We start from the raw sequence: 12458 nt of genomic DNA, 5'->3' as shown, positions 1-12458 counted from the left end.
CATTGGCCCTCCCTCATGCTTCCCGGTCCCTGAAAAATCCTAGAAATCGCCCCTGCATCTTCGCACCTTGATTTGCAGGTTTGAGTTTCACGGACGTCATCGCACCGCAGAAGCCACCTACACAGACTCGAGGGGAAACGGAGACTCAGAAACACATGCAGTTGCCGGGGCCCATAATCCAAATGCACCCATAACATATAATTTTACACAATGACTGATGTGATCCATTAAAAAAAAAAACAGACTAAACGGTGAGTCACTTTGACACCCGTTTGCGTTCTCTGAACCGTAGACTGTTCCCTACGCAGACCGGTAACCTTCAGCTGAAGGTGAGAGACACATATTTGCAGCGTCTCAGTCAAGCCACTAGGGGAATTCCCTCCTGGTCGGCGCTCTCCAGCTCGCTTAGCCCGGAGGAAGAACACGAAATAAAAACAACCGTCGCCGTGCTACATTCTCAGACAAAAATAACAAAAAGTTAAGACTAAAAGCGTCTCCTGCTGGTTCATCCTCCGGGGGGCGTCACACTAACGCCACTTCCTGCAGGTTTACCCAGATCACTAACAGCCAGCGTTGGGCTTAAGACTGGTGCCCTTGACTCGTTTTGTCAGAGAGAGAGAGAGTGATTGCGATCTGTAGCCTAATTGTTTTCACCTGAGAGCTTCAACAGGCCAACAGGAATGAAGTCACATGACTCCCGAACACCAATCAGGTCCCTTAAAAACGCTCACCGCAAGACGGGATACCGCATAAGTGCCAACAGAGCGACCGAATGGCGTCTTCATGCTCACCGTTTTTGCCCTGGGGTCTCATTCGGGCAAATTTTCTGATCCCAGGTAACGCAGAACAGGATCACGGAGGACGGGAGGAACGCAGCCATCGGTGCACGAGTTACTCGCGTGTGTCTGGGACACGGCGTGACTGTAATGGCTTCTGTAAACAAGGCGCCGTCCCATTCCAGGAGGACCACGGTTAGCGGCCACGCTGACAGACAGCGGGGAGAGCAGAACCGTCATCACATCCCGCGGTTTACTGATGAGTGAAATTACACTGCAAGGCCACGTCGGGGGGGGGGGGGGGGGAGGCGTCAACACAGGCTGTCTGAAGGACACGTTGGAAATGAGAGGAACGTGAGCGCGTCGATCCTAAAGCGCGACGTCAGGCATTTGGGAATGTGGGAAGACGCCTTTAGGGAGCCAGCAAAACAGACACCCTGCTGGGGGGGGCACAGAGTCACCGCGTTACTAAATCAACCCCCCCCCCTCCAGGAACATGCACTCAGCAACCTTGGCAGCAATCCAAAGCACAGCTTGGCTGATGGTTGGCAAATAGCCACTTTAGCATTGGGGGCTGGGGAGCTGCCACCTTCCCCTGCATTTCAGCAGGTGCTACCGCCACTGACAGGTTTATTTTATTTTATTTTTTTTTTAAAAAAGGAAACGCTTCATTGTTTGGAGATAACTGACTGGAGGACAGTTGCATGAACTTCTGTGATGGCTGTATCTTATATATAGATACGGGGGGGGGGGGGGGAGTGTTAGTGGTTTGAGTCAGCAAGGATGTGTATGAGAAGAGTGGAGACCTTGTAACTCCGGATGACGCATTGATGGCAGTAGGGGGGCAGGACGAGTCATTTCCATGGAAACGGGAACATGCCGACACCCATCCCATGTCCTTAAATATCAACACCCTGTACCTAGCACAGGTACATTAGGATTGAACAAAAACTTGCCTGTTGGTCCCAGAACTGGTCTAACAGACACACCTTTATTCCACACCTGCTACATCTTATGTGCGAAGAAATGCTGTCCTGATCTCAGTCCCTAGCTGGTCTCGGTCACGGTGTCTGTGGTCCTTCAGCGCAGAATTAGTCCCCCAGTTCTCATTCTGAACTTAACCATGTTATTGCACACGCAGGCAAGCAGTAGACTCTTCATTCCTTTAGGAGCACCAATGCACAGCGATGCATTACAGTTCTGTCTCCCATAATGCACTGCAGCTGCCAGATGTTAATCCCCGAGTGTGTGTTGATACCAAGAGATCACAGCGTCTAGTCTGCCTCAGACTGGGATAAACAGGGGTCAGATCACAGCCAGACCACTTGTGACATCTTGGCACTCCTCATGAAACATATCCAAGCCAAATAACTTCCCGGCTGTCTTTTCAGGGGGGGGGGGGGGGGCTGACATTTTAAATCCTCGTCCCTCCAATGTGGTCCAGCTCATTCTTCCGTCAGGCAGCGTCACGGACGACCTACCGGCTCGCTGACCCGCTGGAGCCGTCAGTAGCCAGTTGGCACGTCAAATCCGGCCTTTCCATCCCGAACCCAACCACGGCTACGCCGATATGGCGGCGTGGAGAATAGTGCGGACGACCTTCTCAGAATTACATCTGAAGTTAAAAACAAAAAAAAAAACCCAGACTGCTGCTGGCTAAAAGTGAGAAGGCGTCGCTGGAAGGGCCCAGATGGGCAGGGATGTGAAGGGCGTTAAACCTTCTGCAAAAAGGCAGGATTCAAAAATGGAATTAAAGCGGCCGGTCTGGTAGATCATCGCACAGAGCACTTTGATTTATACCAGGAAGCGTCCAGGGTGACGTTTTCAAAGGCTGACCCGGGGCTACAAAGACTAGCTCCCCGCAAAACGCCATAACAAGCGAGAAAGATGGGGTGGGGAGGGATTATGACCATAGAAAGAGAGACTCTGTACACACAACAAGCGGGAGACAGACGTTTTAAAGGGTAATTCATTAACCTGTGTTTCACTTTGTTAACTGTCAGTATGTCAGTGAAGCCCACACACACACAGCACTAAGCACAGGAGGATGCTTGCTCAATTCCTTTATTTTGCATATTACAGTTTTAAATTCCGAAATGTTGCACATCCGAAGACATTGAGGTTAAATAACGAGGAAAATTAGAGACTCCACAGTACACGATACACATCTATATGCCAAGCTTGTTATATTTCATTAATGGCCTGCAAACGATTAGTCTATTACTTGACAATTTGTCATGTTCCTCTGTGTGCCATTCTAAATCTTACATTTTGGTCTGTTATCCAGAAGCCAGTTCAGAGGCGGTATGAAGTCTTTGATATGCTGTAAATTTGACAGGTGACTGCTGGATTTTTACAAAAAAAATAAAAAATAAAAAGTAAAAATAGAAAATGTACAATTCCAGACGTGCACACCCACCCATACAGCCAGGTCTTTGCAAGCTAAGTAACTCTCTCCTGAATTAGTTCAGACATTTACATACTTTTGTTCCAACCCTTTCACCCTTTTCTATGAAAAACATCACACCACGATGTCACTCCCTCTGGCTCGCTTTCACAAGCTCTACATCGCTACGGAAACACTCCATGTGTAAACAAAAAAATGAGGAACATCTCAGGATCTGTGATGTACATCTATAGTCCAGAAGAGACACGCGGTTCACTCCAATGACGGGGCTTTGAAGGCTGGTGAATCCGTGCTGCGCAGGGCTAGTGCTGACAGAGTATCCGTTTGCAGATCTCAGTCCCCAGGGAGGTAGACGGAACAGCAAACGCGCATTTAACAGACACAGCCAGGAAGTGACATCACACCCCGGAAGTGACATCACACCCCGGAAGTGAGGTCATGAACTGCAAAATGGACATTTGCTTGCCGTTTTATTTTTGCCATATTTGTCGATGTTTAGTCCCATTAAAGTTTCATGTAAAAGATGCTTCAGTATAATGTAAAAGTTTTAGTGCAATTATGGAAAAAAAAAAACGACTAGGGTTGCATTAATGGCCATGTAAATCACAAAGTTTTAAGACTAACTAAAGACAGACCACGTCTTCAACCGTCAGTTGTCCTGAACAGATCAGACCATGGCTAGAACTTGTTTGGTCCAGTTCGATCCGGTTCGGTTCGTCACACTTATGCCTGAGGCGGGACGGTGGAATGTTTGATGCGCTTTACCGCAGTGCGGGATTCCACGCAGAGCCAATTCGTCAATGGACTGACCTCCAGTCGGCAACTGTGCTTGTAAACAAGTGTGAAAGTGGTTAGCAGCACCTAATTTTAGTAAAGTTTTCATGTCTGAAGGCTGATGTGACAGTGCTACAAAAACAGGAAGTACCGGTGTGTACGTGTGTGTAGCTGGAACGATAGAGCGTAGAAAGCCATAAATTTCAACTTCGACCGGCGTATACATGCCGACAAACATGAATACCCACCAAGAAGTGTCCAGTTCTGACGAGATTAAAATCCAATGTAATGAAAAACTGGTTTAAATTAGATATATCTATGAATAACATTCCATTCATTGCCGGGATTCTATTAGCATAGGGACGCTGACCACTCATGTAGCTACGTTACGTGACGGGAAAACAGAGGTTGCTTGAAAATGGCGTGCGTAGGCCCATTAGGGCGACGCGAGGGCCTTTCCGAGCCTCCAGCGGTGATTACTCTCCTCGTGCCTTAATTGCGATCGATATTGCGGTGCCTGAGGGATTAAACAGTGCGCGACGTGTTAAATGGCTGCCCCTCCCCCCCCCCCAAAAAAAAAGATGAGAATGACATATTAAAGGCAGAGGGAGACAGGGATTCACAAAAAAAACAAAAAAAAAATAACAGAGGAGAACTTCACAGCAAGCAGCTCAAACTACAAAAGAGGCGATAAGCTCTGAAGGACGTTAATGGAGAACGCGGGGGGGGTGACCATCGATCATCACGGAACCTGGGGGCCCCCGTCACCATTAGCGATACACCTCATAGGCTAATGTGTTAATTTGCGCTAATTCTCATTAGCCAAGTCATTAGACTAAGAGCCTCTCTCATACCAATCCTGTGGAGGCAATACTGAGCTCCCTGGATGCTGGGGAGGTGGGTAAACAACAAGAAAAGGGACTTTTGAGACAAGCAGAACCCCGCCCCCCCCCCCCCAGCCCTTCCCGGCCACGCCCCTTCAGGCGGGACCCTACTCTGTGATCTCCAGGATGAGGTCGTCGCCCTCCAGACTGCTGTCCGGCGTGACGTAGATCTTGGCCACGGGTGCCGGCGAGGGGCGAGTTCACCACCGTCTCCATCTTCATGGCGCTGAGCACGCAGAGCGGCTGGCCCTTCTCCACCTTCTGGCCGGCCTTCACCTTCACCTCCACCACCTTCCCCGGCATGGGGGCGCCCCACCTGGCCCCGTACATCCTTCAGGGCCTTGGGGTGGAAGTGCATCTCCTGCAGAGAGGCGGAGGTAAGGTTGGGGGTGTGTGTGTGTTAGGGACTAGAACGGGGTCTGTTCTTTCCAGAGTCCATGCAGTACTGAATTATGGGTAAAAATCACAATTGTGACTGTGTCACTGCATAAAAACTGGAGCCAATATGACGCGTTTGACCTCTGCGTACGCTGGAAGGTCACAAGGTCACCGAAGACAGTGACACCCCCCAGACAGCAGATTCCCAACGATCCAGAAAGATTCTACACCGAAGTCCTGCGCCCCCCCCCCCCCCCCCCCCAGATTAATTACCCTATACCTGGGTCGCAAGTCATCGTTTCCACTCCTCTGATGGATTATCGTTTGCCAAGAATGCGCCGGCCCTCCTCCGCCCCCCCCGGTCCATGGAGGCACGTCTCGCTCTCCAAGCAAACGAGTTTAACCCCTTCCAGGTGACGCCTGTACCCTTCAGGACGTTTTTAAATGAATCTCCACCGCGGACGACTGATCGCTAGAGAAAACGTGGGCTGGGTGACGTCCACCAAATCGGTGGGACGCTACACTTCAACGACACACTGCTTTGTTTTGAGTTGCTCAGATAATTCTAGAAAGACTCATTAGATAATTCAAGGGCGACTAGAGTTATCTAATTAGAAAGGCACTATAATACAACAGATACAGGCACAACGAATCAGACCAGCAGGGGGGCGATGCAGTACCTTTATGGCCACGGTGTCCCGGACCAGGACGGATCTGAGCTGACCATTAAGCTCGAAGAAGACCTCCCTTTGACCGGCCTTGTTCAGGTCTCCGAGAGCCAAGGCTTTTATATGGAGGGTCTTTCCCCTCTCCAGCTCCACCTGAGAGCGAGAGAGAGAGAAGCGCATCGTTACTCGGGTCAGAATCCATGCAATTATCTACCACCTGGAGTAGGGGCGCCGCTGAAGGTGACCTCGAACTCCTCGGCAATCTTGGGCCCATCCAGGAAGAGGCGCGTGTTCAGACAGTCCACTGGCCCAAAGGTGTTGGTGAACTCGCGGAACTCCTGGAAGACCTTAGGGTACATGGCGGCCGACATCACATCCTCGGGGGTGATGTCATCACCGTGCGCTGCCCGCAGCCGCTTCTCCAGGGCGCCGAAGTCCATGGAGTCCAGGGAGGCGCCGGGACGACCCTCCACGCGGGGCAGGGACTTCAGCACCTGGGTTGGGGGCAGGGAGACGGTGTGAAGCGCGGAACCGGAGGCCGAGTCGCAGATTTAACGTGGACGACGGACCTGAAGACAGAAGGTGCGAGTGGGGTGGGCGGCACGCTACAGCGGGCACGGGGGGGGGGGGGGGGTCACATGACTGCAAGTTTGCGGTCCTGTCCTTGACTAACAAAACACTGAAGCGAATCAGGACAAGCACCTTGCTGCGGTCACACAAGACAGCTCTCGGGAAATGGGTCTGTAAAATCGAAGCATGACCGGAAAAAAATAACGAATTTCCCTCCCTTTCACATTTTTAACACAATCTGTTAATTTATCGTTGTATTCCTAATTTCCTAAATATTCCTTTTCAGGATTTGCTTGTACTGTGTACTTCTCTGCGCTACGTGCACCGTCTTTGCGCCCAGTTTGGTTCCACAGTTCAGACTCATTTGCCTGAACTTTATGTAACTTGCTGCTGTTAGCACAAAAACATTCCCATTAAAGGTTTATCGTATTAGGGAGAAGAACACGGAGTGAAGCAGCGTTTTACTAACACGTCTTCAATGTTATTGCATCTTTGGATGCTGCTGTTGACACCCACACGTTCTGTTAAGGACCTCGGAGAAACGGACCGTTGGCTTGTCTTGCGCCTGACCCTCAAATCCGCGGTAAGGCTAGATAAACACAGAAGATGCCGGCGACCGAAGTTGAGCGTTGTGCTATCAGAGAGCGAGCTTTGTTCCCGGATCTCCTTCATGCCGGTGTAGCCAGCAGCCATTACGGCAGTGCAGATAATTAGCGCTGGAACGGGAACAGAAGCGCGAGAACAAAGGCCGAACACCTCTGCCGGGCCCCAGGCTTGAGGAGGATGGCGGAAAGGAGCAGAGCGACGGAGATGCGTTTAAATATAGATCCAGTGTGAGAGGATTGGACCCGGTTTTGGGCGGGGCAGGTATCTGCCTACTCATCTCGGAAAGCCCGGGACTCAAAGCTCGACATTTCCGGTCGGCGGGAAGCTCTGTCCAACGATCCAAATCCCCATCCTTCCCAACCTGTGAAATTCCCTCAGTAAACATCTGGAAAACGTCGCTGCCACCGGCAAAGAGCCATTCGCCGATGCTGCCGTACCGTCAGTTTTATTCTGGCTACTGCTATTAACGAGGCTAATAGAGGGCAACTGCCGGACCCGGCTGGCTTGATGGCTTGTTTACACGCCTCTTCACCTGTTTGCTAATGGGACAGCGTTAACATTCCGTCGGGTTTCCCCCTCGGCGCTCACTGGAACCAGAGGGGGGGGGGGGGAAAACGCGCATTCTCTGATCACGCTGACGGCCCGGACCCCATTGTGTGGCCCCACCCCAGATCGCAGGGGCCCAGGGGAGCGGGACGAGGATGACTCACCTTGGACCGGAAGGGCTCAGGGAAGCCCCCGTGGGGGATCCCGATGTACCCCTGCAGAATTCCACCACCGAGAGCGGGAAGGAGAGCTCGTCGGCCCGCTCCTCCACCTCGGCGCGCGGTCAGCGAGTTCTGCACCATAAACTGAGCCAAGTCGCCCACGATCTTAGACGAGGGGGTCACCTGGGGGAGAGAGGTGCACAATTAAAAGTGGAAAGGGGGGGAGGGGGCGTTGCCCTGACACATCAACATAGCATTGATACCGAGTCCCGGCCCCCACCTTGATGAGGTCGCCCAGCAGCTTGTTGCCCTCCACGTAGGCCTTCTTCACCTCCTTGAACTTGTGACCCAGCCCCATTGCTGTGGGCCTGAAGTGCAGGTTGGTGTACTGACCGCCGGGGATCTCGTTCTCGTAGACGTCGGCGTTGCCTGACTTCATGGTGGCCGTGCAGGTCGAAGGCGGCGTACAGGCCGCGTGCAGCCTCCCAGTACTCGCTGTAGTCGAAGACCTTCTCCAGGCTCACGCCTGGGGGGGGGGGGGGGGGGGTTGTTAATGGGGAATGGATAAGACGGACGGCCCGGTGTATGAGACCGTCTGCTGGCTGCCAGCGACGTCACTCTGACTAATAGTGTCGGCTAATTAGTGCCCCCCCCCACCCCCCACCCCAAACAAAATGCCACCCGTTGATCACCTGCTGCACGATTAGCACTCACGCCACCAGACAGGAACACCCAGGTGCGCAGGGACACGCGCAAAACTAATTAGGGTTTAGCGGCTTAACGAATTAACGGGACCCTCCTGCCTTGAGTGTCTGAATTCAGCCTCACTCAGATTCTGTAAAAGCTTAAGGATTCTTCGAGAGAAGGGGCCACACACAGATGCACCCTGGGAATGCCAGGGGCCCGCGCTCCTTGCGGGGTTTGTGGGACGTTCCATCGAGAGACATTCTGTTGGACCATTAAGCGATGTCTCGGACAGGCAGAGCAGTGACTGGGGACATTAAGTTACGGCACGCAAACGAGAGGAGCCTGCAAGAAAGGCCGCCATGCCGCAGGCCCGCATCACGGTCGCCTCGAAGGGTTTAAAAACGCTAATATTTCACGGCGCGTTCGGCGGGTTCCGGAGAGGGGCGGGGGCTGCGTTTCACCGCGGTGATTACCAATGTGCCACGACGTTATGGTAGCGATTACCGATGACAGGCCGCTTATTCAGCCCAGTTCACTTACAGGAAATAAAATTCTGAGAGGAAAAGCTGTATTAGAAGCATTTTTTAAACCCAGGCTCCATCCCTGCAGTTTATGTTCAAGTCCACAGCTGATTGGCCACACCTCTGTCACACACACACACACCACACCTCCAAGGCCCTCTAAGACAGGCCCTAGCCATTAAGCTGCCAGCCAATCCTGTCATGCACATGTCATACGAGCACAGACGAGTTCCACTGCTGTCACAGCCCACGGGTGAACCCCCCCCCGCCCCCCCAGCCCAGGATTCATCACAGTCAGAAGCTACAGCATGAAGGCGTGAGGCTATTGGATGCTCTTTTAGGTCAGCGCGGAATCTTCCGCCATTTGTGGAGGCGGGGGGGGGGGGGGGGGGGGGGGGGTGGTTGTGCGAAGCCGACTAACTGCCTTCTGGACACAAAGGTACAACAGTAAGTATGATGTCATGGGACAGATCAGCTGCCCGTGTCGCTGTGTCGTCATGGCAGCAGACCATGTGACCCCCCAGCACTGGTGTGGTTAATAGGAATGATGGATTCTCCAAAACAAAAATTGGGATTCGGCTTTAGGTCCCGGAAGGGGAAATACCGTCAAGTGCCTTAGGGAAGAGCCGGAGAGGGGTGTGGTTTTAGGGGAGAAGGCTTGTGGAGAGTGAGAAGAGTGAGAAGAGTGAGAATGGGCCATATTTTATGGGTAGAGAGACAAACAGAAAAATGCCGCCTCAAATGGACAAAAAGGATAAATATAGAGGAGAGTGTTTAATGAGAGGGGAAGCTGTCGGGGGAGCAGACGGCGCATCTGCCAGGCGGGAGGAGCTGACAGCTCGCAGACAATTCAATTAACAGCGCGGGCTCACACGGGGGCACGGCGCCACCTGGGGGTGTGGAGGTGCGAGGAGGGGGTGGAGGGCCGTGGCAGAGTGCGAGCAGGGGGGCACTGACAGATGCAAACACACACACACACAGACGGAAACACATCAACACACATTTCCATATGGGAACTGTCCATTAATTTCTGTGGCAAAAGCTCTAATCCCAACATGACGACCATAACCAAAAAAATAAGGTCAAAATTACAGGTTATCACATTTGGTGCCCACAATATAATATACACACGAACCCCCCCCCCCCCCCCGGCATTAAGGAAGCCCCCTTTCTGCAGTTATAGGTCACATGCCAGCTCTGTACCTCCATCCCCTCGGTACCATTGGGCGGGGGTATGTCAGCAGGTCACAGGTAAGTAGCAAGCCAAACTCACCAGCTGGGACACCCCCCCGGGCCCGGCTGCCTGACTGCTTCACGCATTGCTGAATCCCACCCCCCCCAGCGGGCACCTCTCCACCTGCCCCACTCTCTCCGCCCACACGAGCCACGTCTGGTTACCGTTTCCTACGCGGTTAAAGACCAACAGGATGAGGCAGGGGCCTGGCGCTCACCATAGCAACGTGTCATCGGCCAATGAGCCGGGGCGCCAAGGGGCCAGAGCTTACGGAGCTCCGGGTCACGAGAGCGGAGCCGGCACCTGGCCTGCTGATTAGCGAGTTGGACCCGTGACGGGAAGGTCGCCGCCTCCGATCCCGAGGAGGAACCTCGGAGCTTCTTCAGGGGGCTGCGCTAAGAGCCGCGTGAGAGAAGACCCAGCGGACGGAAGTGTTCCGGAAGCTGCTGGTGCGTTCCGGCGAGGCGGTGACCACTGAGGTGAAGGGGGCAGGCAAACAGAGCCGGGAAGTCCCAGCGATAGCCAGGCGGATCTTTCCGGAGAAGTCGGCAGTGGCTGTACGATAGCATCCTGCGTCGCCGCGATCGATGGGCAGACAGCGATTAGCAGGACGCGACTCGATTTGCTAATCAGCCTGGAGACCTGGACTCTCCTGGGATGCCAATCGTTTAGCAAATTAGCCAGGGGGAGCGATTAAACTTCTGAGTGGCCAAGATGATCTACAGGGAAGACACACCATTGTCATCTCGGGGAGGGGGGTTGGCAGGCTCACCAGTCTCTAGCTCTGTGCCACGGGTGCAGGCCACCACGGCCCCCATGCTGGGCTGCGACGTCATCCCCCGCCATGGAGTCCACCGCCACGTCCACTACATCCGCCCCCGCCTCGGCGCACGCCAGCATCGCCGCCACCCCGCACCCGCCGTATCGTGCGTGTGCACGTGGATGGGCAACCTCCGGGAAGCGGTCACGGAGGGCACCGACAAGCAGGCGGCTCGACGTGGGCTTCAGCAGGCCGGCCATGTCCTGTGGGGGTGTCAGTTATTAATCCCATGATTAACACGTAGGGATGGGGTCGCGACCCGCTGCGGCAGAGGGATGGGGTCGCGACCCGCTGCGGCAGAGGGATGGGGTCGCGACCCGCTGCGGCAGAGGGATGGGGTCGCGACCCGCTGCGGCAGATTCCTTGGCCACGCCCTCACCTTAATGGCTAGAATGTGTGTCCCGGCCCGAACCAGCTCCGCAGCCAGGTCCAGGTAGTACTCCAGCGAGTACTTCTGCCGCATGGGGTCGGAGACGTCGCCCGTGTAGGAGATGGCCGCCTCCACCACGCCCCCCGCTGCCCCCGCCGCCTCCATGCCCAGGATCATGTTGGGAAGGTAGTTCAGAGAGTCGAAAACGCGGAAGATGTCCATGCATTCTCCTTGGCCACCTCGCAGAACCTGGTTTTTTTTTGGGGGCGGGATGAGATGAAAAAAAGGGGATGGGGGGGGAGAGAGAAGAAAACAAAAATAGCAAATGGGAGAGAGCGGCAGAAATATGCCATCGCCTTGACGACGGCCCGAGGTGAAGGAGCAGGTGTGTCGAGCCTCACGTGCCCCTTTTTACCCCACCCGCCTCACACCCCCCCCAGCCAGCTGAGCCCCCCCCACTCATGCACAACGGACCCCAGTGCCCCCTTACCAGCTGCTGCCTGTAATTTACCGCCGGTTTTACAGACCTCATGTCAAACAGGCACCACAAATGTGCGGTTTACTCACTGAACCACCTCATTTACGCAACAGCATAGGAGAGCATCCCTGACCGTCCCAGATCAAGGAAACGACCTTCCGTGATCAGAGCACAGTCACCTTCCACTGTCCGCGCTCTGGCAGTCCCACGTGTGTAGTGCACCGCCCCCCCCCCCCCACACCCCGCTGTGGCTCCTGAAACATCTACAGCCAGTCCCAGACCCTCATCCGGCTTCGCGCGTTTGAACCCCCCAGGGGCATCTGCCATGAACAGTGGGCCACCCCATGGGTTCACAAGGGGGTAACTGGTGCCAAATCGATATTAAAAGCCCTCAAAACCTACAGCGATGATGCGAGTCACAGCTAACGAGGTACGGTGTTGATTGGTAAGGACACCGTGACGTCCTGAGAGGGCACCACCCGCCGAGAGCAGAGAATCATGGGAAGGCGGTTAGGGGTGGGGGGTCGTTACACGTTCACTGACTTGTAGACGGCGTTGTCGGGGTAATTGGTATATCC

General features: G+C 54.0%; 1 pseudogene; it reads right to left on the bottom strand.

Moving 5' to 3' along the window:
- Nucleotides 1-4917: 4917 nt before the first annotated feature.
- The window catches only part of LOC125721668 (pyruvate carboxylase, mitochondrial-like), a 52427-nt pseudogene continuing 44886 nt past the window's right edge, over nt 4918-12458 (bottom strand).

Source organism: Brienomyrus brachyistius, unplaced genomic scaffold (genome assembly GCF_023856365.1).
Source record: "Brienomyrus brachyistius isolate T26 unplaced genomic scaffold, BBRACH_0.4 scaffold35, whole genome shotgun sequence".
In the NCBI taxonomy this organism is placed as follows: domain Eukaryota; kingdom Metazoa; phylum Chordata; class Actinopteri; order Osteoglossiformes; family Mormyridae; genus Brienomyrus; species Brienomyrus brachyistius.
Note: the sequence above shows the minus strand (reverse complement) of the source record. Positions and strands in the feature narration are given on the sequence as shown.